At 45.4% G+C, this 27,008-nt stretch overlaps 1 long non-coding RNA gene across 1 annotated transcript; it reads left to right on the top strand.

The window, feature by feature from the left end:
- The first annotated feature begins 21,617 nt into the window (after window positions 1–21,617).
- LOC310833801 lies at window positions 21,618–25,320 on the top strand. The gene is made up of 3 exons (XR_014558937.1): window positions 21,618–21,912; window positions 22,950–22,996; window positions 24,452–25,320. It is a non-coding gene; the product is annotated as an uncharacterized lncRNA (long non-coding RNA).
- The last annotated feature ends 1,688 nt before the right edge of the window (window positions 25,321–27,008 follow it).

Raw genomic sequence — 27,008 nt, 5'->3', positions numbered from 1 at the left:
GAATGTTTTCTCCAATTGAATGCTAGTTTTCTGTGTGGAAGGATATTGAGCAGGAGAGTTTGATCTGTGGGTGAAGTGGCAATGCCAGCGGTTTACTGCCGCATTGAGACTGAGGAGGAGCAGCGGAGTATCAAATGTAATAAATAAAATAAAATTATTGCTTGTTCCTATTGTAATAGTTCCAAACTCTCAGTTGGAACATCACTTTTGCACTTTTAAATTATCTCTCTGTAGATAAAATATAGTTGTTGCCCTCCTCAGTGAGTCACATAAAGTGTTAGCTGAGGCCTGAAGGAGCCACAGAGGCTACGGGGGGGGGGGTTGCTCTCCTGGCTATGCAACACTGGGCATCGCTGCCACGTACTTGATTGTATACTTACTGAGAGTGTGGTGGGACAAGGCACTGGGGAGGTCAGCGCAGTGCAGGCAGCGCAACAGAGCCAACCCCATGCCGCCACACCGTGCCAAGCTCCCCACTTCCTTGTGCAATGTTGAGAAGCCAGGAGGACCACACTAGCAGCCACTGCTGGGTTCTTTTCTCCCATGGCACCTTGTCATTGCGTTTCTCAGTGCACAGGAGACTGTGATTATTGACCAAGCAAACAGGGAGTCTGCATGCACACCGTGTGAAAGGAACTAGGGTTTCAAGTGGGATTGGCTGCCTTCCAGTATAACAAGTGCTCTGGAAGACAGCAATTGCACACCCTCTCATTCTCCCCACCACATCCTCCAGCATAACCAAGAGTAGGTGCCACACTGCCTGGGGTGCTCTTGGAGCCAACATTGCTATTGGAGGCACAAGTGACCTCCGTGGCACCAAGTGCCTTCTCCTAACTCTGGTTGGTAGTCCAGTTTCAACCTCATCTGGAGGGGATAGTTTTGCTTTGATGCCTATGCTCTGGTAGCCTTCAGGTTAGACTACTGAAGAATGTGAGGCTACATCTGAAAACAGTTTGAACACTACAACTAGTGCAGGATGTGGCACCTAGACTGTTGACCGGAACAAGAAGGCATGGCCATGTAACACCCAATTGGCCCGACTGCCTTGGCTGCCAATTAGTTTATGGTCCCAATTCAAAGTGATGGTTTTGACCATGATAACCTTATACAGCTGGGGATCTGTATACCTAAACGACCACCTTTGCCCATCTGAACCTGCCCTAACCCAGAGATCATTCCTGAGGTCTTCCCCTTCATGCCAACTCTGAGGGAGGCCCAGAGGCAGCACTTTCTGTGGCAGTACCTTGTCTAAGGGATGCTCTCCCTAAGGAAGCCTGCTAGGTGCTAATTCTACCATTGTTTTCCACTAGGAAAGGTGACTTCCATTTTTCTGGGCACTTGGGCAGCACCTGCAATTGGATGCTTTTACTATTTTTCTGCATTTTTATTACTGTACTTTATTACTTTATACTTTGGGTTGTGGGAAGTGATTCATAAATTGAATAAACCCAGCCTTACATGTGTTGTAGGGACGCGGGTGGCGCTGTGGGTTAAACCACAGAGCCTAGGACTTGCCAATCAGAAGGTCGCCGGTTCAAATCCCCGCTACAGGGTGAGCTCCCATTGCTCGGTCCCTGCTCCTGCCAACCTAGCAGTTCGAAAGCACATCAAAGTGCAAGTAGATAAATAGGTACCTCTCCAGCAGGAAGGTAAATGGCGTTTCCGTGCGCTGCTCTGGTTTGCCAGAAGTGGCTTAGTCATGCTGGCCACATGACCCAGAAGCTGTATGCTGGCTCCCACAGCCAATAAACCGAGATTAGCGCCACAACCCCAGAGTCATCCCCGACTGGTCAGGGGTCCCTTTACCTTTACCTTAAATGTGTTGTAGGATCATATGCCTCTGACTAGTTTGTGTAGCCCTCTTCAGGAGTTCACCTGGAAGGATATGGGCTAAAAGTGGGGAAGGAGCAGCGCTGTGGATGCAAGACCCACCCCTAGACCCCTGCACAGGTGCCAGCTGCACTTCAGACCTTGCAATGTTGTGAGAGAAGGTCTGAAGGGGTGTTTGGGTGAACTGGGAACACCTGAAGAGGGCTAGATCATACATTTGTCTGGGTGGAGATACATGACCACAAATGTACATGGCACGGATTGATCCACCTGTCTTTATGGAATTTGTCTGTTTGCCGCCCCCCCCCCCCCGTGCCTACCTTTGCCAATAGGGCAAGGCATGTGCTCCTGGAAGACAAGGTGCATAGGGAGAAAAGAGTATTTACTAGGCAAGGGTTCCCCCAGTGCCTTGGCACCTTGAAAGTAATAAACCAGACCCCAAACAAATTGTGCTGGGAGACCCTTACGTCAAGTCCAGAGAGCCTGGACTTGCATTCTCCATTTTCCTCCTGCTACCCCAGGAGGTAATGTTCTCATTCATTTTAAACTGTGAATTTAAAAGAGGACACTTTGAGAACTTCCAAGTATATTTGTTCAGTTACCAGATGGAGCTGGCATTGACAGAAACCCCAATAGTAAGCGGGAGACAGATTTACAGCGAGTGCTAATGCTAAGCTGGCTACAGTTAATTTGAAGTGATTTTATAATGTTCTCGGATTATTTGACGTGAGGTTTGTTGCAATGAGCAAATTACGCTTTGGACAATTGCAGTGATGAAGTTCATTGCTGCAAAGGCTACTGTACTGCTGCTAATCTGGCCCCCAGAGGGTAGCGCAGTGCCAGCAGCAGCAACACAGAACCTCAACTATTTTTGTTATAGAACAGCAGAAGAATGCTATCACCTCCCTTTCTTTTCTTTTCTTGGCTGGCTGGAAGAGAACAAGCTGATCCTTACAAAGGAAAGAAGAGAGGAACATCCTGTATTGCTTGTGTTAGGCTTGTAGCTCTCGGCACCAGGAGGGTTCCTTCAGCTCTGCCACATTGATGGCTGGGAACATGGCTTCGCTGGAACTTTTTAAACAGGGGTCTGTGGGTTTATGGTAATCCTGGTGCAGCTGATTAAGAAAGAAAGCTACAGCTGACTGATTACTGCAGCTGCTTTTACTGTCTGGCCCTAGAAAGCACTGTAAAAACACAGCTAAGAGATGTAGCAATGCAGTTTAGACAGCTGCTATGAAAGACCGCAGAGGGAATGCTGACCTGTTAACATCAGGAAGCACAGGCACAATTAGCAAAGGACTTTTCCTCAGGGAACATAGAATGTAAACAGGCAACACCACAAACGTTCTGCCATTTCTGATCTGAGAGGCCCATCAAATCCACATTCTTTCTCAAATTACGGTCAGGCATATATTTCCCCAGAAAGATCAAAGCAGGAGATGGACATCAAAAGTTACCGTCTCAGCACCTGAAACTCACAGGTATACTGTCTCTATGCATGGAGACTCCACTGACCCAACAGAAGTAATAGCTGTTGATACACCTAACTCTCTATGACTTCTTTTGTGGTGGCAAGCTGTACACATTTAAGCATATGTTGTGCGCAGAAGTCTTTCCTTTGATAGATAGATAATTTATTACGGTCGGAGACCAGCTTATAAAACACACTTGGGGGTACAATCCCAGAAGGAAAACAAACATTTAAAACAATGTACAACAATAAATTTATAAATGCGATAAGCGTATAAACACTTAAAACCTTAAGATAAGCTACCGCAGAGAGAGGACCCAGAGTCACCCATGGAACCGTGTGTGGGGATTTTCTTGATGAACTAGTCTGAGGTCTTTCCTTTGGTCTGCCTTTAATCTACTGCCAGTCCATGTCATTGGCTGTCCTTGAGTTCCAATAATATGGGTGTGAGTGTATAAGGCTTTGTGGTGGTTGTTGTTCAGGCTCTTAATACTACTCATGAGTGTGGTGTCACATGGAGAATGGAGCAGGCTTGTTTTCTCCTGCTCCGGAGGGTAGGGCCCAAACCGATGCCTTCAAGTTACAAGAAAGGAGATTCCGACTAAACATCAGGAAGAACTTTCTGACAGCAAGAGCGATTTGACATTGGAAGGTGGAGATTTCCTTCCTTGGAGATTTTGAAGCAGATTTTGGATGGCCACTTGTCCTGTATGATCTAGTTGAGATTCCTGCCTTGCAGGGGGTTGGACTAGATGGCCCTCGGGTCCCTTCCAACTCCACTATCCTATGCTTTTATCATTCTGTGATAGAACCAGGCATGCCTTTGCCTCCAGGCTTAAATATTGGGCTTGATTCTAGTGTGGTGATAGGGTCAGTATGCCAGTTGACTTGATCGGACAGCAAATGTTTTCTGGATTCAGCTTTTATATCTGCTTGCTTGGCTTTCTATTGTTTTCAGCAATTCCATAATTTTTAAATGTGAATTTAGAACCAAGCATATCACTGCTAATCCAAGAAACTTAATTTAATAAACATGGTTAAACATAATTTGTTACCTCTGACTTTCCCAAATTTATTTCCTTTCAGTTCTGTCATTCAGACTGCTGCCAGTAAATAGAAAATAAATTACTTGAGGGTGAAGTACCGAATACTCAGTTGACTTGTTGAATACACATTCTTTTAAAATTATTTAGTTGTTTCAACCCACTGTGTGTAATTGAGATGACAGATTTTGTGTGTGCATAAATACGTCATTCTTCTGGAGTGCTTAAAGCAAGCCTTTTTTCCATTTCAGCTTTTGTTGCTGTTGTTGGAATCCAAAAAGAAGGATTAGAACTCATAGAAAATTTCACAGATCTGCAAAATCAGCTCATAGGTTGAACTTCATGTGCAAAGACTTGTAGAAAACCCACATACAGGAAACCAGAACATTTGTACAAATCTTCTCCAGTTTGTCCAACATGTTTGCAGCTGCCACCCCCACCTCACGAGACACACAACTATGAAAACTAGAAAGTTAAATAAAATAAAAGAGATTCCTAAGTGCATTGCACACATTTACAAAAGTGTTCACATGTGTTCTATGTTCTTGTATTCTGCAACAGCATTTTTAAATATTTTAAAAATCAACATGCGAATGCCAAGGAAAAGAAGTTCCTTCACAGAGTTAAGGGACAGAGAAACATAATTTATGTGCTTACTGTGCTGCTCTACCTGTGTGGTGAATGGCTGATAGACTTGTAGCAGACTCACCTCCTTAACTGCCCCCAGGTAAATAGAGCAGACCCACCACATGATATGCCAGTTGAATGTATTTCCACAATTTACCACTTCAGACTTCAAACCACAGGCTATCTTGGGGGGGGGGGGGGGTCTTGTGTGAGGGAAACTTCAGACTTCAAAACACAGACTGCGCAAACACCGAGGTCACCTGGTCACACTTTTCACTGCTAGGGTGAGATGTTTTCGGCAGTGTGCAGCAAAACTACTTTGCTGGATACTGCCAGTTGTATTTCTATTTAAATTATGGTGCTAATTTCCAAATTTGCACCCATGCTTTTAAGTTAGCGTATGGAAATCTGTGTCCTCTTTTGTCCTTTGCGATGCATTTCTTATTTTCTGGTGAAGTATAAGTGGCCACCTTAAGTAACCCTGCCTAGGGTTGATTCATCCTTCATTAGTAGTTTCTCTTGTACTGCTTTGAAGTTAGAGCCTACAAAAACACCCTATTCTAGTACAATCATCCTTATCCCAGTTGCACCAATTCTGCATTAACAATTGCAGCTGAATTATTTCAGCTGGGCCTAGGTATCTTTCAAGGGAAAGTGTGCTTTGTATGGGAGCATTTGTGCTTGGATTCCAGCAGCCCCATGCTTTGCCGATACCCCTGTTCTTTGGTTCAATGTACTTTAGAAAATAAGCTGCTTTGGAAGCTGTGCTGCCAGACCTAGACCATTTGTTTAAGTCTGGTCCCACAAAAGTAATGTAGCAGGTTGATTAAACAGAGCTATATACAAGCAGAGATCTTTGCCAGTCTACTGCTGTACTGGAATTGTCTTTAGATGTTTTAATCATTGTTTGCCACTCTGGGCTTCTTTTGGTGGAAGGGCGGGATATAAATTTGGAGGAGGAGGAGGAGGAGGAGGATACGAATACTGCTACTACTAAGCCTCTAGTTGTAGGTTAGGGAACCTGTGACCCTCCAGATATTGTTGGATTCCAGCTCCCCTCATGCTCAGCCTGCATGAACAATGATCAGAGATGATGGGAGTTGTAGTTCAGCAACATCTGGAGGGCCACAAACTGCCCATTCCTTAAAGGGACTGTACACCATGAGCCTAAGAGCTTGAGCCAAAGGCCAGAAAAGTTTATGAGAATCTTTCCATGGTCTTCTATATGATTTAAAAAGGTAAAGGGAGCCCTGACCATTAGGTCCGGTTGTGGCCGACTCTGGGGTTGCAGCGCTCATCTCGCTTTATTGGCCGAGGGAGCCGGCGTACAGCCTCCGGGTCATGTGGCCAGCATGACTAAGAGCAGCGCACGGAAACGCCGTTTACCTTCCTGCCAGAGCGGTACCTATTCATCTACTTGCACTTTGACGTGCTTTTGAACTGCTAGGTTGGCAGGAGCAGGGACCGAGCAATGGGAGCTCACCCCATCACGGGGATTCGAACCGCCAACCTTCTGATTGGCAAACCCTAGGCTCTGTGGTTTAACCCACAGCGCCACTCGCATCCCCTCTATAGAATTTGGGACAAGTCTATTCAGTCTCTAAACTCTAATTTAAAATCAAGGTTTTCTTCTTCCCATATATGCACAAATTTGACCTAAATCAGCCTTAATCAGACAAATCAGGGACGCGACAGAGCCAATTTTTTATCTCTCTCATTGTCTCTCTCTCACACACACATACACAATACACACACTCCCCATTGGTCCCCCCCCCACAGGACCCACCTCCTGCCTCATCTTTTTCTCTCACACACATGTTTTATGCAAAGAAGCCCAATGAAACTGACTTCTGAGTAAAATGATAATGATAATGATGATGATGATACAATCAGCTTGAGAAGGAAACAGCACATCCCTCTACCTGAAACATCCTGTCTTTCTAGAATACCAGATAGTAGACAATCATTGGTGAATCTATTCACCCACAAGGGCCCTGAAGCCCAGTTGCGCCAAACAAGGAGCCAACACATAAACTGCCAGCAGAAGCAACGTATCGATTAAACAGCTTAGCTGCAGATGCAAATAGAATAACACAATCCAGATGTGAGAGATGCCTTAAGCCCAAATGGGCTGTGATACATCCCAATTCAGGGGTGCACAGAAACACCAGATGGTTACATTGCCAACCCCTGTGTGGTCTGAACTGGTAATCACAGTTTAACAGGCCATTCCTTGGAGTCTGAAACCCATCCATAGAGTCCGATTTAAGATGGAGCTGAATGGAAAAGTTAAACTTGTGGCTTTCCCATGGCTCCTAGGTGAGCAGCTGCTGACAGGAGGCATTTCATTAATCTGCATGGACATAAAAGTGGATCGGAAACCCAACGTGAAGTACAAACCAAGAATAATACAGGGCCTTGGGTTGCTTTCCCTGTTGTCATGTAAATTCAAATTACATCCCCAGTGCTCAGACATCTGCTAAACCATCTCATAATGAAAAACCTCTGGAAGACACTTAGCTGTAAAGTTTCATAAAATATTACACCCTCTTCTGCTTTGTAAGTCTCTCTCGCCCTCCCTCTTTCTTTTTTATCCTACTCCCACAAAAGCTCATTCGTGGCAGAAATATTCTTTTATTTCCTGGCAACTGGAAGCAATTAGTGACTTCAGAGCCAGAGGATCTGGAAAGCCAGATGTTCTTGCCCTGCTCATAAAAACCAACAAAATTTGCAACACCTGTGCAAAAGCATGTGCCCAGTTCTATTAGCAGTCACCCAGGGGTCCAGGGGGACCAGCGCTCACACAACAGAGTCACAGACATAGATATTTATCAGAGAGTCAGACCATTGCATTTCTGCTTATTTCATTCCCATTTGGCTTCAACGATGACAGAAATCATTCTGTCTAGTTCTGGTTCAGGCCAGGCCAGGTCTAGAAAAGTGGCCTGACTGACACACCGGAACTGAAACATGTAAATGTTACTCACCTCACAAGATGAATTGCTTATTAGCAAATGGCATGGAGCGAATTACCGTACTTTTCCGTGTATAAGATGAGAGTTTAAAATAGTGTTCAAAACTGGGGCTCGTCTTATACACAGATAATGCAGAGGGGGACGGGCGATTGGTTGCAGCTGCAAGCAGGTGGTTGTCAGCAGCGATTGGGTGGGTGATTGGTGGCTGCGGCCAGGGCTGCTGTGGACTGGTGGTGGCAATTGTGCGTGCGCTTGGCGGCTGCTGGTGGCGATCAGGCCGACGCTTTGTGGGTTTATTGATGCATGTGATTGGCAGTGTTTGTCAGTCAGGTGAGTGATTTTTGGCAATTCCCCCCCCCAAAAAAAAAGCTCAATTCTGGGCAACCCTCCCCCAGAAAGCTCAACAACTCTGGGTCATCTCCCCCCACTTTCTTAAATAGGAGTCCCCAAACACAGGGGGCATCTTATACATGGGGGACGGGAAAATACAGTAGCTATCTCGTTTAAGGATGCCAACTGGCCGCCCCTTGGCCAGGGGTGACCCATGATAAATGTAATCAACAAAATTAAGGGTGCCAATTCCACTGATCAAAGCAGTTGAGTGGACACATGCAGGGCAAGGGAATCTCGTGGATACATTTAGAGAACCCAGCAGCATCTAGAAATGCAGAAGATGACTATTTCTAGGCTTTGGGACGTAATCTACCTTGAAACCTGGGCAGTGGCTGCATTCACACAGCAGCTTATTCCATTTCCCCCAAGTTCCCTGCTAATTTCCACATACGTTTCCCAGTACGTTTCTAAGCACAATTCAAAGTGTTGGTGCTGACCTTTAAAGCCCTAAACGGGCCTCAGTCCAGTATACCTGAAGGAGCGTCTCCACCTCCACCATTCTGCCCGGACACTGAGGTCCAGCTCCAAGGGCCTTCTGGGGTTCCCTCACTGAGAGAAGCCAAGTTACAGGGAACCAGGCAGAGGGCCTTCTCAGTAGTGGCACCCGCCCTGTGGAACGCCCTCCCACCAGATGTCAAAGAGAAAAATAATTACTAAACTTTTAGAAGACATCTAAAGGCAGCCCTGTTTAGGGAAGCTTTTAATGTTTATTAGGTTATTGTATTTTAGTGTTTTGTTGGAAGCCACCCACAGTGGCTGGGGAAACCCAGCCAGATGGGCGGGGTATTAATAATAATAATAATAATAATAATAATAATAATAATAATAATATTTAAGCTTTTGCATGAGGTAAAAGCCAATTCTGAAAATCTAGCAGAATATAGCAAAAGTTCAACATTCATTGATATGTTAATTGTTTCTAAACAAAAAAATATGTTTGCAACTCCATTAACCCCAAAGATCCCAGGCGTAAAGTGATGAAATTTGGGGGCTCACACAGTTCAGAAGCATGCATCTGCATAGAGTAGTGAGGTTGAGCAGTAATGTTTGTTGTTCTGCCAAACCGCACCCACTGGTGTGAATTAAATTTAGAACAACATGCTGGTATATTGATGAAAAGGCCTCCATTCCATAATGCAGCAGGAAAGGAACATCAGGAAAGAGGGCAGGGACTATTATAGTGCTAGCACTATAATAAGGAAAGCTAGGGAAATATTCCATTTGTTTAAATGCACTCAGTGCATGGTGGCTCCATTGAGTATATGGCCCCACGGACCAACCCGTAACAAAGCAGTTTGTGTCAGAAACCACTGTTGGTAAGACTGCTACGTATATGCTAAAAAGGTGGCTTTCTGCAACAACTTGAATAATTACAGGAATTTCCTAGCATGGAAGAAGGGCTGTCCTTTCCTGTTTGCTATAACGGTGTAAAGCAAGCAGGCATCCATCTTGCCTGCTGTTTCCCATCTCAGCTCCTGAAGAAGACAAAGAGTGCAAAGGTCTGAGGAAATCCAAAATGTGTAAATCTCTCCACACATATTAGATTTGTGTGCTCATAATTCATTTAAGTGGGTGCCGGTGGGACTGTCCAAGTATTTCACACTATTCAAAAACACTTTAAAAGCTCCTCATCCGCCCTTTGTCACATCCCATTTTAGCCTCACGTATCACAAGATTGCTAGGAGCTCCTTCTTAGATTCAGACTCAGTCGGGTGGAATTGATTGAAATTTTACTCAAAGTAGGCCCACTGAAATTAATGGAGAGGATTCAAGTAGGGCCATTAATTTAAATGGGTCTACTCTGAGTAAAACTTAGTTGACTACCTCCACTTTCAGTCCAACCCTATTTTGGAAGTGGTAACCTGATTCTTGTTGCTGTTGTTTTTCATTTGGGGTCAACATAGACTTCAGTGGTTCATGTTCTCTTCTGGCTTTGGGGGGGGGCATGGTATCTGTCTGCTTGCGCTTTCTTTGCTTTATTTCTGGTTCAGTTCAGCTCCCTGGTTTGTCTACGGCATGTTAATTTTGCAAAGTGCCGCATGACTTTCCCCATCATTCATCCTCACAGAATCTTGTGAGGCAAAGCCACAAGTATTCCTGTGTCACAGATCCACTCTTGGCTTCCGTTCTCCCATTTGGAAATGAGAACATGGCCGGCTGTTCTGTTTTTGTAGAGCTCCATCTGCACTACACATTTAAAGCAGTATCATAGCAATTTAAACAGTCATGGCTTCCTCAAAAGAATTCTGGGAGCTGTAGTTTGTTCGGGGTGCTTGCTAGGAGCCCTAGCTCAGTTGATTAGGACGTGGTGCTGATAACGCCAAGGTTGCAGGTTTGATCCCCATATGGGGCAGCTGCCTTTTACGGGGTTGGACTAGATGGCCCTCAGGGTCCCTTCCAACTCTACAACTTCTATTATTCTATTCTGTGAATCAGCAGAGATCCATGGGAAGAAGAACGGACCCATCTTGGGACTTCTTGCTCTGTGGAGGAAACAGGTGAGTAACAGAGCCACTAAGTACTTGTATAAAAGACAGTGTCACGGCTGACATCTCAGTTTCCACTCAGGTCACTTTGCTATGAAGCCAGCGTCTGACCTCTGAAGTGAAGCTGTCGTCTATCTCCCTAGCCTCTCCCCCGTGCCCCCCCCATGGGCTTCTCTTGCCAATTTTGTCTAGCAAAGAAATAAAATAAAATCAGGAGACACAGGTTTATAAAGGAATATGAAAAAGTACTTTTTTCATTTGAAATGTAGAGGTTTTTCTTTCAAATGCTTGTGTCTGCTTAACTGGTTCTTTAATAGTATTGGTTCTGAGTGCAAACACATGTTCCCTTTACTACTGTAGAAAGGAAAAGAAAGGGGAAGGCATCTGGGAGTTCCATCTTCCCATCTCTGCCTTTGTAGTTTTAGCCGCTGCTTGTCATAGGAGGCCATTTCGAACAAGCTAAAAGCCTGAAAAGGGTCATCTCCCACTTGGGTTTATTTATTTTTAATGAAAGTTTTTAACTAGGTTAGTCAAAATAAATATTGAAAGAAGTGGCTCTTGTAATGACGTAGCACATTTTGTTGAGTTCAATGAGACCAAAATTCAACTGCTTTCAGCTGCTTGCCGCAATATCTACCCTTTGCCTGAAACTATGTCCTTGTGAACTCAGGGTCCATGATCTAAAAAAAATGTAGTATAAACACCGACAACTGGTAAACACTGGCCTGCAAGCAGTCCAATTGGAGAACAGCCTTTACCAAAGGTGTCATGGGCTTTGAAGACACTCAAACTCAGGACGCAAGGGAGAAACACGCTAAGAGGAAGGGACGCTAGGCAAATCCACATCGTCATCAACTCCCTCCTGGAAACCTGTGACTCTCTCCCCCCCCCCCCCCCCCGGTAGAAGCATCTGTGGATCCAGAATTGGCCTCCACAGTCACTTACGGACTCACTGTTAAAACCGTGTTCATGGAAGACAGTCTTACTTGGCTACGAGTGACTGCAAAAGAAGAAGCATGGCGAATATTGTTTTACTTTCCCCAGTGCTTCGGACCTGTTCATAGCTATCAACTTTTCCCTTTTCTTGTGAGAAATCCTATTAGGAATAAGGGAATTTCCCTTTTAAAAAGGGAAACGCTGACAGCTATGGACCTGCTGTGTTATAGAATTGTGGCTTTTTGACAGATAAACTGGGATGTTGCCCTCAGTTTGGTTCATGCCAACGGGTGTGGTGTAACACAACAGCAAACACCATCAAACATTGTTGCTACTTCCCTGTGCTTCCTGCATACATGTATTTCTGCCCCTACATGAGGCACCCATGAAAACAGCAGTAAAGAACTATGCTGGTATACTGCCCCAAATCCCATCACTTTATTCCCAGGATTTTCTGGGTTAATGGGGTTGCAAAAAAAAATTGTGGGGAAGCAATTAACAAGGAAATCAGTGCTAAACCTCCACTGGGTTTCACTAAATTTCCAGAAGTGGCTTTGGCATTATGTGAAAACTCAACTATAAATTGGGGAAACGAAATAACCCGCTGTGTGAATGCAGTCACTGTGGCACTTACTTCTGCACAGATATACTCAGTCTGGATCAATCCTTTGCCTGTTAAACTCATTTATACTCAGGAAGATGATAGCCTCTAGCTGATCTACATGTTGTGAATACTGGAAAATGAACTAATTGATGCGCAAGTTACAGCAACAGCCAAGGCGACATTTTTCCACCTTCGCCGCATCAAGCAGTTGGTCCCTTACCTTTCCCGCCCCGACCTGGCCACAGTGATCCATGCGACGGTCATCTCCAGGCTTGACTACTGTAATTCGCTCTACGCGGGGCTGCCCTTGAAGCTGTCCCAGAAACTCCAGTGGGTGCAGAATGCTGCAGCGAGGCTCCTCACGGGGTCTCTGCCATGGGAGCATATTCACCCAGTGCTTTTCAAGCTGCACTGGCTCCCGGTGGAGTACAGGGTCAGATTTAAGGTGCTGCTTTTGACCTTTAAAGCCCTTCACGGCCTAGGACCCTCGTACCTACGGGACCGCCTCTCCTGGTATGCCCCACGGAGAGCCTCAAGGTCCATAAATAGCAACACCCTAGTGGTCCCAGGCCCTAAGGGAGTTAGATTGGCTTCAACCAGAGCCAGGGCCTTTTCAACTCTGGCTCCGGCCTGGTGGAACGCTCTGCCTCATGAGACCAGGGCCCTGCAGGATCTGATTTCTTTCCACAGGGCCTGTAAGACAGAGTTGTTCCACCTGGCCTTTGGCTTGGAGCCAATTTGATTCCCTCTCTCTCTCTCTCTTTTCTTCTCCTCTTTCTTTCTTTTCCTTCTCCTGCGATGAGGCTACATTTTAATATTTTAATGCTCCATTATTTTAATGTTGTATTTTATTTTTGTTTTAAAGTTGTAATCATTCATCTTGTTTTTATTATTGCTTGTAAGCCGCTCTGAGCCCGGCCTTGGCTGGGGAGGGCGGGGTATAAATAAAAAATTATTATTATTATTATTATTATTAATTATGCAAGGCAAGTATGCAAAAGCAATTATTTAACTTGGCTACTTTATTCCAAGTATGGGATTTGCATTTCTTTGCTCAGAATTGCTCACCATGCCACCGCCACCTCTCTGACCACTGCTATGGAGGTAATAATGGTACAAAGTCCATGCACTTCTGTCCTTATTGCTGTGTCTGATTGCATCCCATGCCACTTCTATGTTTCAACTGGCCATGACCAATATTGCCCACTGCTAATAAGGCATATTGGAAATATTGCATACTACACCATTAGTTAGCTGCAATAGTTTTCAAGAATTTCTATATCTATTGTGTACAGATTAGCTTTGTTATTATGTCAAGAATCATCTCTATGTTTGTTCTAGTAACAGCTGCAACCATTGGAGAGCAGCCAAACTCTAGCATTCGATTTGAACCAGAGTCCAGTTTCAGCCCTTGAACCTGTGAGTGATGTGTACTAAGGTACCCAGGAGGGTCCTTACCCCTCTCTGTGCCCCATGGGGCCCACAAAGAAGACCAGCTTAGCTGGACATCTAAATGCCCTCACCATAGTAGGGTAGCCAGCTGCGTAGAATATTAGGACGGAATCATAGGTGGTCTGAAAGGCCCAAGGCAAGGATTTAGGGTGAGATGCAGTGAGTTGTTCAGAACTCTCTTGCATCAGACTACAGCAGCTGCACTTCAGCCAATCAGTTTGATTTATTAACAAAATAGACATAACATGGTGTTGCAGCCAGAAAATTCAGAACTGTCTTCTGAACTTTCCCTAACTGCTAACTTAAGTAGGCAGGTAGTGTCTCTCGTGTGTTGCAGCGATAGCTGAGCCAAGAATCTGTAGCCTCTCTTTTCACCCTTCTGGCAGATGAACAGTAGGGAGTTTATGGAGCTTCACCAGCTAACTGCTGGTTGAAGACCCCCAGCACAGCTCTTGCTGAAATGTTCCTAGGCCCTGGCCTCTCCAGCTGTCCGCATCAAGATGTTGGCAGGGGGAAAGCAACAGCCATCCCTGATTGCACGTTTTAAAAACGAAGTCTAGAAAATGGAAAATAGAAGAGCAAGTTTCTACCATAGAGAAGCCCCCCCCCCTTTCCATTGCCGTTTGCCTCATTTCAGAGGGGAGGGGGCACCCAGTGGATGGAGGAGGGGCTCTACAGATGATCTCTCTGGTCTGCTAGGCATGTGTTGAAGAAAGTGGTCTTCCAGGTAGCCAGAGTCCAAGCCAACTTTGACTTCAATGGCCTAGCAATGGCCTTGCTTAATTGCTGGCCTGGAAAGGTTATGTCCCCATTGCCATCTTGTGCCTGTACTGCACTTGTTGTTGTTTAGTCGTTTAGTCGTGTCCGACTCTTTGTGACCCCCTGGACCAGAGCACGCCAGGCACTCCTGTCCTCCACTGCCTCCCGCATTTTGGTCAAACTCATGCTGGTAGCTTCGAGAACACTATCCAACCATCTCATCCTCTGTAGCCCCCTTCTCCTTGTGCCCTCCATCTTTCCCAACATCAGGGTCTTCTCCAGGGAGTCTTCTCTTCTCATGAGGTGGCCAAAGTACTGGAGCCTCAGCTTCACGATCTGTCCTTCCAGTGAGCACTCAGGGCTGATTTCCTTAAGAATGGATGCGTTTGATCTTCTTGCAGTCCATGGGACTCTCAAGAGTCTCCTCCAGCACCAGAATTCAAAAGCATCAATTCTTCGGCGATCAGCCTTCTTTATGGTCCAGCTCTCACTTCCATACATCACTACTGGGAAAACCATAGCTTTAACTATACGAACCTTTGTTGGCAAGGTGATGTCTCTACTTCTCAAGATGTTGTCTAGGCCTGTCATTGCCCTTCTCCCAAGAAGCTGTACTGCACTATTTTCCTACTATTTTGTGATTTTATAGTGTAAAGTGATCTTCAGATGAAGGGCACTATAGAAATTTAACAAAAAAATTGAAAATAATCAAATTTCAGATTTACTGTATATGGTTTTGTTGCAAACACCAGGTAACTGGGGTAAATCAGCCTAACCACCTCTTAGCTCTGTTGCGAGAATTGGTTGGAACTGCCTTGATATTACAACATAAAATGTTGGTTCAGCTTCCTTCCCAATAGCATACAGGTCTGCCGGATTGAGCTAGGAGGTGTCATTTATAGCCATTCTCCCTCCAAATTATTCCATACCATTTACATTTCACCCTCCCACTGTCCCCACACTTTTTACCCTGACTTTTAGCACTTCCATACTCATTTCCAACATTTCTCTGATGAAAATAGGGACGTCCTAAGGGAAAGCGGGACATTCTGGGATCAAATCAGAAACTGGGACAGCTTCTGTAAATCCAGGACTGTCCTTGGAAAATAGGGGCAGAAGGGTCTGCATCTGAGATATATATTTTAGGGCCCAACCAATGATGATTTGTTTTAACTGTTTCTAATATTGTGTTTTTGATGGTTGTAACCTTGCCTCAGGGGACGTGGGTGGCGCTGTGGTCCAAACCACTGAGCCTTGGATTTCCCGATCAAAAGATTGGCAGTTTGAATCCCTGCAACGGGGTGAGCTCCTGTTGCTCGGTCCCTGTTCCTGCCAACCTAGCAGTTCAAAAGCACACCAAAAAGTGTAAGTAGATTAATAGATCTACTCTGGCAGAAAGGTAAATGCCATTTCCATGCGCTGCTCTGGTGTCGGTGTTCTGTTATGCCAGAAGTGGCTTAGTCATGCTGGCCACATGACCCGGAAAAACTGTCTGCGGAGCGGACAAACGTTGGCTCCCTCAGCCAGTAAAGCGAGATGAGCACCACAACCCCAGAGTCATTCGCAAATGGACTTAACTGTCAGGGGTCCCTTTACCTTTACCTTTACCTTAACCTGCCTCAGACATTATGGTAAAGGGTGGCTAAGAAATCAAAACAATAGTAAAAAGAACAACAGCAACAATAATTATATTGAAAGCTTAAACTCCTGTTTTTTCCAGGCTTCAAAAATCCATCAAGTTGTTTCTTCAGAGTCTTAACTTTTGATCCTGCTGTGAATCCAGATGTTTCTGATCTCTCCCTTTCCCCTTTGCTTCTATCTCCTGGTCCACATCCAACAGTTTCAGTTCTGGCTAAGCTGTTGTTTCCTGAAGTTTGTGAAGCTTTGGCATACTCTATACAGCACAAAATTTAAAGCCAGAATTTATTCAAAATAAACTTTGACTTTTAAACATATTGCATAGCTCCATCTTTGCAGCCCCATTTTGACACAAAGCTGCAGACTTCAAAATGGGCGACGAAATCGACACTCGACTGTGATAACCCAGTCAGTAGAGCAAGAGACTCTTAATCTCAGGATTGTGGGTTCGATCCCCACTTTGGGCAGAATATCCCTGCTTTTCAGGGGTTGGTCTAGATGACCCTCATGGTCCCTTCCAACTCTACAATTATATGATTCTAAGCTCTCCCCATCTCTGTGAGGGCAGCGGGGCAGCAGTGGTGAAAATAATAATTAATTTATTTATTATTTATTTATTTATACCCTGCCCATCTGGCTGGGTTGGCAGCTTCCAACAGAACACTAAAATACAATAACCTATTAAACATTAAAAGCTTCCCTGACCAGGGCTGCCTTCAGATGTCTTCTAAAAGTCTGGTAGTTGGTTTTCTCTTTGACATCTGGTGGGAGGGCGTTCCACCAGGGCGGGTGACACTACCGAGAAGGCCCTCTGCCTGGTTCCCTGTAACTTGGCTTCTCGTGGCAAGGGAACTGCTAGAAGACCCTCAGCACTGGACCTCAGTGTCCGGGCAGAACAATTGCCAAAACAGCACCAGAAGAAGCGAAAGAAGTTTGGCGGCTTCTAGGCCCCATGATGCACCATCCTAATAACACCCTTGGGAGCATCTTTTCAAGCTGTGGAGGCTCCAGCATATGTGCAGAGAGCACTGAGGGTTTGTTTTCTATCAACCCACCAGCCGTGGCTCATGGTGCAAAATGGGAGTGACAGGTGTGATCCTACCCCAATGGGAACGGATCCTGGGGTGTGTGGGTGTTAGGGAAGGAGTAGTACCTCTGGTGGGGAACATGTCGTGCTCCTTCTGGGGTAGTTTGTCCACCTTTTGCCCCTCAGGGGCACTCAGCTCTCACCTGTGGCTCCTGGAAGCTGTCAGCAGGCGACAGCAGCCACACCCCAGGAAATGCCTTTGACTGGCCGGCTAAACCAGGTGAGGGCGACTGATGCATCTCAAACCCTCAGTGAGTTAGGGACTTCCGCTACATGCAAAGAGAGGCTCTGGCGCATTGAGCAGACGAGACCAATAGTGGACCCAGTGGTCAGGAAGGTGGTTTCTGCATGTGCTGTAGAGGGAAGTGAGGGGCAGATGTGGCTCATCAACCTGGGAAAGTAGCCCTCTAGGGGAAGGAAAGCTCTGATTTCAAACCTCTGCTGACTTGTGGGAGAAGAAAAGGCTAAGGAGCAAATCCGACACAAATCTGGAATGGAGTTCCTAAGACGGCTGGATGGCGCCTTGTACTCCTTCTTCCAGTGTGGCCAAGCTGGTGCTCTGCTGTCCAGTGAGCCCGAGAGCGGGGTCTTGTTATCCAGCCGGCCAGGACTGCCACACACACACGGCCCAGACTTGCGCCCCAGAGAGGTTGCTTTGGTGCTGCTTACACAGGGGTTTGGCTTCACCCCCAGAAGCACACTCCATTGTCTCTTGAGACAGACGGATGCCCACAACAACTCATTGCAAGGTGGCTGTCACCTACACACACATCCCCTGCCCTCTGGACACCTTTGTAAGGTAAAGGGACCCCTGACCATTAGGTCCGGTCGTGGCCGACTCTGGGGTTGCGGCGCTCATCTTGCTTTATTGGCCGAGGGAGCCGGCGTACAGCTTCCGGGTCATGTGGCCAGCACGACTAAGCTGCTTCTGGCGAACCAGAGCAGCATACGGAAACGCCGTTTACCTTCCCGCTGGAGTGGTACCTAACTATCTACCTGCACTTTGACGTGCTTTTGAACTGCTTGGTTGGCAGGAGCAGGGACCGAGCAACGGGAGCTCACCCCGTCACGGGGATTCGAACCGCCGACCTTCTGATCGATAAGTCCTAGGCTCTCTGGTTTAACCCACAGTGCCACCCGCAACCCTGCTTTTCCTTAGGACGTCCCTATTTTCATCAGAGAAATGTTGGAGGGTATGGAGTCATGTGGCTCTCCCCCCCCCCCCCCGCAAGCCAAGGAGATAAGTAACTTTATTATACAACCTTTAGAAGATATCTGAACACAGCCCAGTATATGGAAGTTAGGTAGCAGCTAAAACCTGGGTTGTTTAGGTGCAAATTTAAGTTATTTATAAATTGTGGTTTGATTGATTACCTCAGGTGTTTTTCAGCTATCTGTTCACTACTGGTGTTGCTGTTCTTCTTCTTTTAAAAAATATTTGTGTTCTCTCTTTGCAGTTTTTAAACAATACAAATTTAAGGGCAAGGGCAGTCAGTCCACTGTGGAGCCAGCAAGCTGGATAGAAATACTTTTGCAAATAAATAAATAAATAAACAAATAAACAAATAAATTGCCAAACATAGCGCTTTAAAAATTAGGAGCTCTTTAAATAATCTTACAGTGTGTTATCTATCACTTGCTAAACGGAACATTATGGAAGAAGTGTGCAAATCCTTTGGTCTTTGGTTCTCGAGCAACATTTAAGAAACAACAATGTGATTTCAAAAGAGATGAAATGAAAATCAAACCTCAGTGATGCACCCCCACTTTGAAGGGGGGATGTTTTAAGAGCTTAAAGGCCACATTGTGGGAACTCTGAGATGGGATGTGTTCAGAGGGCTCTGCTTGTGACTTTTGTGTAATTCGTGGGTCACATTGCTAATAATAGCACATTTTAGAAGTATGATTCTTGGTTAACAAGGCACCCACGGCAATCTTCTTGGAATGACCCTAGAAATAAATAAAACTGTGACAAATTATATTGGTATAGCTGCACACAAGGTGGATGGAACAGACAGCAATAAACAATGTACTGCTGTTTGTACCTTCAGAGACTCATTTTTCATGTGTCTTTCCTACTGGGCTTGAGGTTTCTGTATTCACCTTAGCTCATTTAATACCTGACCCTCCATATTAGTACAAAGTCCGGGGGGGGGGGGGAGTGCTTCTCAACCATTTTAAATTGGAATCCTGCCAGTAAGACTTGTTATCTTTGTTCAGGAATTACCTGCAGTTCTCCCACAAAACTCAGCACCTTCAGTTCCTTGACTGAGCTGTTTCCAAATCTGCACTGCAGTCTTGTGACACACTTTCAACTGGCACAGCGACAAGACAGTCAGAAAGTTAGGGTGCCAAGAAGGAATTTTCTACCTTCTTGCCAGAATAACATCTGATTTCCTGATTGACTTAATTTGCAAAGCTGTATTCATGTCTGCCGCTGTGGATCCTAGGTGATGATTCGCACGTTCTGTGGGTCATTTTCGTTTCTTTTTTTAAATATTTTTTTATTGTTTTCTTTAAGTATGCTTTTTCCAACAATCCGTACCATCACAATATTCTCCCTTTGACTCTGCCGAGTCTCAACTTCCCTCCCTCCCTTCAGTTGGTATATTTATCACATTCTTATCGTGTATATTATTCTTATATCTCTACTATTTTACATTGAAGCTATTATTCCAGTCCTGCTAGTTTCTTTAAGTTTTTACAGTTCTCCTTTAAGTATTCAATGAATTTGCTCCAATTGTTCTTGTATCTCTGGTCCTCTTGGTCCCGGATCCTCCCTGTCAATTTGGCAAGTTCCACAAAATCTGTCATCTTCACCTGCCACTCCTAGATGGTTGGTATATCTTGTGTTTTCCATTTTTGGGCCAGTAGGGTTCTTATGGCGGCTGTGGCATACATAAACAAATTCTGATCTTTTGTTTTAATCTCCCTTCCTATTAGACCTAGCAAAAAAGCTTCCAGTCTTTTGGGAAAGGTGTATTTAAATATCTTTTTAAGCTCATTGTAGATTGATTCCCAACAATTTTTAACCTTGTCACAGGTCCACCACATATGAAAATAATCACCTACTTCTTTACATTTCCAGCATCTTCTATCTCTCTTTCTATACATTTGAGCCAATTTTGTTGGCGTTAAATGCCATCTATACATCATTTTTAACACATTATCTTTTAAAGCCATACATCCCGTTAATCTCAAACCCTCATTCCATAATTTTATCCACGCTTCCAACTCAATATTATGCCCAAAGTCTATTGCCCTCTATGGGTCATTTTCAAGCAGGGCAACCCTGCCCCACTAAACTATTGATTAAAAAAAATCTCTCATGCCTAATGCGTAGTGAAACTCTTTCTGCCCCATTCATTCCACCATCTGCTGCAGATGCAACTCACCACCAGCACTATGAGGCAGACCCACCCACAGACTAGCTAGAACAGGCACCCTGAGCACTGTATAGGGGGGGGCGAGGAGTGGTACTATGGGCTGCCCTTTCCTTCCTCCCCCCCCTTTTTTGCAGGGGACTGTATTTTGATTGCAGCATCTATTAAATAAATTTCTCAGGAGAGAAAAACTATTTTTAAAAAAGTCAAGTTCCTCTTGAGCTGTTGGAGTCCTCCCTGAATAATATTCAGCAAAATGGCAAAGAAATAATAATCAGTGAAATCATATTTGATTTTCCTGCCCACAGATTGCACTGAGAAGTCAGGAAGCCCCAGTTTGCTCTGATGCTGTGCTTTCTTTTTTTCAGCACCACTTTTCAATTTGTTTATTCTGGAGAGGCCTCTGTGGGACTTGCCTACTTTGAGTAAGATGTAGGAGGGCTGCATTCTTAATTTCCTTTGGCAAAAATCAAATGATCCTCAAATTCCTGTCTTCACCAGTGTCTCTCCTCTCTCTTGTTTGCTTTTGTTAATCTATCCCATAATAACAGGTTAGTCATTGTGGTTTGCAAATATTCCCTTTCAGGGGGTCATTTGATGGCATACTTGGCAGAAGGTTACGGTAATTTTCCCAATGTAGCAGTTGTTTCCAATAAGTAAAATTAAAACAGTCTTTCTGCTGGGTCTCTTTAATCTAGTACAAGGTGCAAGATATAGTCTGGATCCTCTTCCCCCGCTTTCCCCCTCTAAGAGCAAAGGGGTGGGAAAGCTCTGCCTGTCATTTGTCTCAATGCACTGGAAATCAGTCCATTTATGGCATGCTGCAAAATCACTCGCACTTTTATATGAAGTCCAATCAAATTACGTGTCTGTCTTAATTTGCTTGTAGAGGCAGTTTTCTTATGGGAGAATAAAGGATACAGAAGAAAGATCTTCAGGATTCTGTTGAAAACTTTTGAATCATGCAGATTATAAAAGTAGCTGATTCTTAACTGGCCGCATTTCAGTGGCTTCCCTCTCCTCCCTTCTGCTTTTGCTGCCAGAGAAAACGGCCAGATAAGTTGCACAGAGAACAACAGTGACATCTAGCGAGGGCAAGAGGAGACATCCTGCTTTCCCAGCCGCTTCCTCTGAAATCCAGGGCAACCCCAAGGCCCAGCAGGAGAGGAGCCAGGAGAGCAGCATTGCCAGGAACAGTTGCTGGAATCTCCCCCTACAAGGACCTCAGGTAGCACGGCTAGGAAAGTCCTCTGCTGCCAGTCAGAAAATACTGAGCTCAAGGGCCAACGGCCTGACTTGGTGCGGTTCCTGTGTTCACAGCAGTCAAAACAGAGAAGCATCTCATGTGCTGCCACACAGGGTCTGCCATCCCAGGAGGCCCATTGAAGCAGTGTCATTCCACAAGGTGGGGACCCGGCAGCTGCCCCACCAACCCTTGCCACTGCGGTTGCAGCTTCTGGCGAGATCTCACAAAGCAGGGTATTGCGAGAATTCTGTGAGTTGTTGCTGGAAGACACCATGTGGCCCCAGTAGAATCACAGAATTGCAGAGTTGGAAGCGACCACAAGCGTCATCTAGTCTATCCCCAAGGTGGGGCTCAAACCCAAGTCTCATAACTGATTCTCCTTTACTTTAAAAACCCTGTTTTAGCTTTATATACTCCCGGGGGGGGGGGCAAATTGACCCAATCTGGGGACCAACTGCCAACTTAGCAGTTCAAAAGCACATCAAAGTGCAAGTAGATAAATAGGTACCGCTCTGGCGGGAGGGTAAAAGGCGTTTCTGTGTGCTGCTCTGGTTCACCAGAAGTGGCTTAGTCATGCTGGCCACATGACCTGGAAGCTGTCTGCGGACAAACGCCGGCTCCCTTGCCCTATAGAGCGAGATGAGCGCCACAACCAGAGAGTCATCTGCGATTGGACTTAACGGTGAGGGGCCCCTTTACCTTTACTCCCTGGGGTGGGCAAATTGATCCAATCTGAGGACCACAAATTGGGACCACAAGGTGGATTAGGTGTGTGTGTGTGCAGAGAGTCCTAGTTTTCAGCCATGCTTTAGAGAGGTGCAGGAGTCCATGAAATCCCCATGGCAGAGGTTAGTGCAATTGCATGTGGCCTGGATTGCTGGAATAGAAAGCATCTCTGTCACTCAGACTGCTTTGCCTACTTTGAAGTTTGGTTCAGATGTAACAGGGAACCATGGTTTTACGACTGTATGTAAGAGCTGCAACAAGCCTCGCTTTGCCTCCCCTTTTCTCTTTTGCAGCTCCAATTTGAAACACACCCAACTCAGGGTTGTTTGTTTAAACCATGGTAAGTGAAAACAGATCAGGATCAAACTGTGGTTTGCTTAAAAGTGGGAGCAAAAGCTTCTGATCTCCTTATCTGGTGCACAAGAGAGGATTGACAGTTCATGAATCTGAGACTCACCCCAGCTCATTTGCAAAGTGGGAGACTGTAAGCTCTTCCTGTACGGCCATTATATCTCTCACCATTGCCTGCAGCATCTGTGCTAAGGGGGTTGAAAAAGGTGGCAGTTTTGGATTTTCACTTCGTATTTTTATCTTAGACAGCGTCTTAAAAAGCAGAGACATCACCTTGCTGACAAAGGTCCGTATAGTAAAAGCTATGTTTTTCCCAGTAGTGATGTATGGAAGTGAGAGCTGGACCATCAAGAAGGCTGATCGCCGAAGAATTGATGCTTTTGAATTCTGGTGCTGGAGGAGACTCTTCAGAGTCCCATGGACTGCAAGAAGATCAAACCTCTGCATTCTGAAGGAAATCAGCCCTGAGTGCTCCCTGGAAGGACAGATCCTGAAGCTGAGGCTCCAATACTTTGGCCACCTCATGAGAAGAGAAGACTCCCTGGAAAAGACCCTGATGTTGGGAAAGATGGAGGGCACAAGGAGAAGGGGACGACAGAGGACGAGATGGTTGGACAGTGTTCTCGAAGCTACAAACATGAGTCTGACCAAACTGCGGGAGAGAGTGGAAGACAGGAGTGCCTGGCGTGCTCTGGTCCATGGGGTCACAAAGAGTCGGACACGACTAAACGACTAAACAACAACAACAACAACAACATTTTTATCTTGTGAGCCACTCTGAGATCTTTTGATGAAGAGTGGTATATAAATCTAAAAGAGGGGGAGGGTTCACTTAGTTTTCAGGAAATGGACTCATGAGGCAGACACACACACAGAGAGAGAAAATAGGAACAATTTGAATGTAGCGGTGCTTTGAATAAGACTTCCACTGTTCCAGGGGCAGCAAAAGGAGTTTGCATCCCAAGTGTATTCACTCTCCCCTCCATGCATCTTCTGCAACATCTTCTATGTCTGAAAGAGGTTCTCACTGTCCTGCTAAGTGGAAGAAACCTCCCCGTGCCCCCCCACCCTTGGAGAGTTTCATGTTTCCATCTGCTACTTCATTTAAATAGGTAGAGCCTAAAATGCCCCCTATCAAAATGTGGGCCATTCTTTCTCTGCTTCAGAGGAAGGAGCTGCCTGCCGGCTGTGCTCGTCTAACACAAATGTTATTGGTTCTGTATTGTGGGTGCAACAGTATTACTATTTTCAGCTTGCAATCATAGGGTTGCCATTTTTCAAAAAGTAAAAAACAGGACACCCCAAAAGTTATTGACCCCCCATGCTTTTTCGATTGGCTTGCCTAAGTTGCAGGACAAAGCGCCGCCTTTTGGAAATCCCGGTAATGTCTGGGAAAATCCAGCTCTAGCAATCAGGATCTTTAGCTAGCTGGTTTTGATTTTAGAAAGTCCTGCATTTCTTAGAGGCCCTGCTCAGCATTCTTCCCCCACAGCCTACGGTGCCCAGATGCGACAACAACTCGCATGTGACCTTGTTCAACGTTCTCCTCCCAATGGCAGCCACTGAGTCCTGAGGGCCCTGGACGCCCGACAAGCCTTCAGCTTCTGTTTCAGCTTCCTTCTGAAGCCAGGGCCGTGACTCACATGTTCTGCACCAACTGTACTTGGATGCAGCTGAAGAACTAATCTGTACATGATGTCCATCTTCGTTTCAGATGATCTCACATTTAACTGAGGGCTCCAGACTCCTCTTCTCTCACCATATAGCTTGGGAATAGTTTGCAAAACTTCTCATATTCGAAAGAAGACGCCCCTCACTTCCACGGGTGGCAAAGGCCCAGTAGAGACTTCCTGCCATGCCCTGTCCTCAGATGTCCTTCCAGACAGGCTTGCCAGATCAGAGTTGGACCTAAAACTTCAGTTTTGGACTCTCAGTGTCTCCAGGAGAAGGGTGGAAAATACTGGGATGAGCAGGCCAGAAACAAAGTTTATCTTCTCTCCCGGGACTGTCTTTTTACAAGTTCTTTAAATTAGGGACATGTGCTATATGTGAGTACACTGGTGGTACTTGCTTTAAACAGCAGAATAACTCCTGGTGCTTCTTAATGGCAGAACTTGCCGCTCTGTTAAAAGCCAGTTTAAGCCATGTAAAAGTTGTTTTCTGAGCAAATTAAGATTTGCGAGAGGCACACACTCTTGGCTGTTTATAAAGTTTCCTAAAATAGCCTGATGTTCCAGCCAAAGCTAATGTAGCTGGATTTTCCATGCATCAGTCTGGAGGGAGAGGAGGCTTTCAGGGCTGGTCATCCTTGCAGGGGCAAGGACTCCTGGAGCAGTGGAGGACTCCTGGTTTGACTTGCCATCTTAGGCTGAGTTCGGACATATAAATGACTATTTATTTAGCTTTTCTCCCTCATGCTGAAGCCAGTTACACATTATTATCTTTCTAATAATCCTGTAAAGTTGTTCAGAATGATTTTCCCATGGCTTAGCCAAGGCCACCTAGTGAGATTACAAGAACAGAACAACCTGCAATTTTCAGGAGTTTTAAATTCCATCAAGGTTAGAATGAGGAATTGATTGTGCAGACACAATGCCAGGTTGTTTTGTGGGGGGTTTAAAGTTTGAAATTTTGACTAGATAACCATAACATTATTTCGCTGCTTAGCAGTCAGACTTTCAGTATCAAATTAAAAACTAAATTAATCATCACAGTTTATTAAAAGCTTGGCTATTATTTTATTTTAATTTTATTAGATTCATATACTGCTCTTCATCAGGGTGGTCCACAAGATAAAAATACAGGATAGAAGCACAAGTAAATAGTTAAAGTAGAAGCAATAAAGCGAAAGCCCTCTCCTCCAAAACACGTTTAATAGGTTGTAGAATGTTAACAGCCAAAGGCCTAGTTGAAGAAGAATGTTTTTCTCTGGTGCCTAAAGGGTGTATCATGGAGGTGCCAGGCAAGCCTCCCTGGGGAGAGCATTCCACAAATGAGGAGCCACAGTAAAAAAGGCCCCTTCTTGTGTTGCCACCTTCTGGACCTCACATGCAGGTGGCGAACAAAGAGGGGTCTCTTGTGGCACACGAGGAAGGTCCTCAGAGGATGGTCACACAGAATCCCAGTCAGATCCTATGGGGAAAGGCAGTCCTTGAGGTATTGTGGTCCTGAGCCACTCAGAATTGAGCCTGGAAGCTAAATGGCAGCCAGCGCAGGATCAGTGTGATCTGCTCAAACCGTCTTGCTTCTGTGAGCAACCTGGTCACCAAATTCTGCACCAGCTGAAGCTTCCGAACCATCTTCAGAGGCAGCCCTACATATAACATGTTGCAGGAATCCAACCTAGAGGTCACCAGAGCAAGACAACAGACGTTAGGCTACACCTGTCCAGATAGGGGTGCAGCTGGGCAGCGCTGGATTCAGATCTCTGTGTGGCATGGCAGATAAGATGCTAGAACAGAGACAAGGAAAGTTAAAATCCCAATTCAGCCATTGTTCCTTGGGTGACTGTGGCCAGCCACTATGCCTAACCACACAGGGCTGTTGCAAGGATGAAACTGGAAGGGATGAACCATGCAATACCACCTTCAGATCTTTGGATGACAAACAGGTTAGAAGTGAAATGAAAAAGGCCTTAGTTTGGTCTTATCCACACTTACCTTTCCTCTGGTCTTTCCAGGCACAGTCGGAGTGCCCCCCCTTTTTTTGCTTGGGAGCTTTCCCCGTGCAAAAATTGGAGCAAATGTCAGCCTGCAAAAGAACCGAATTGACATTTGTTCCAATTCAACTTTGAAAATCAGATTTTCACAGAGAAAGCTTCGGGGGGAGAAAAAAACTAACCCCACACTCAGACACAGAACGGTGAAGTGTGGGCACCGGGCATCTGCCTGGAAGGAGTGGGGCAAAAGGTAAGTGTGGAAAAGCCCTTAAACTCTGACATCCAAACGCAACAGAAACTGAAATGCAAGAGCTCTGTCCTCTGAGCTACCTTCTGAGTAGCT

The sequence above is a fragment of the Podarcis gaigeae genome (assembly GCF_964106915.1).
Source record: "Podarcis gaigeae genome assembly, chromosome: 1".
In the NCBI taxonomy this organism is placed as follows: Eukaryota; Metazoa; Chordata; class Lepidosauria; order Squamata; family Lacertidae; genus Podarcis; species Podarcis gaigeae.
This window is presented reverse-complemented; position numbering and strand designations above follow the sequence as displayed.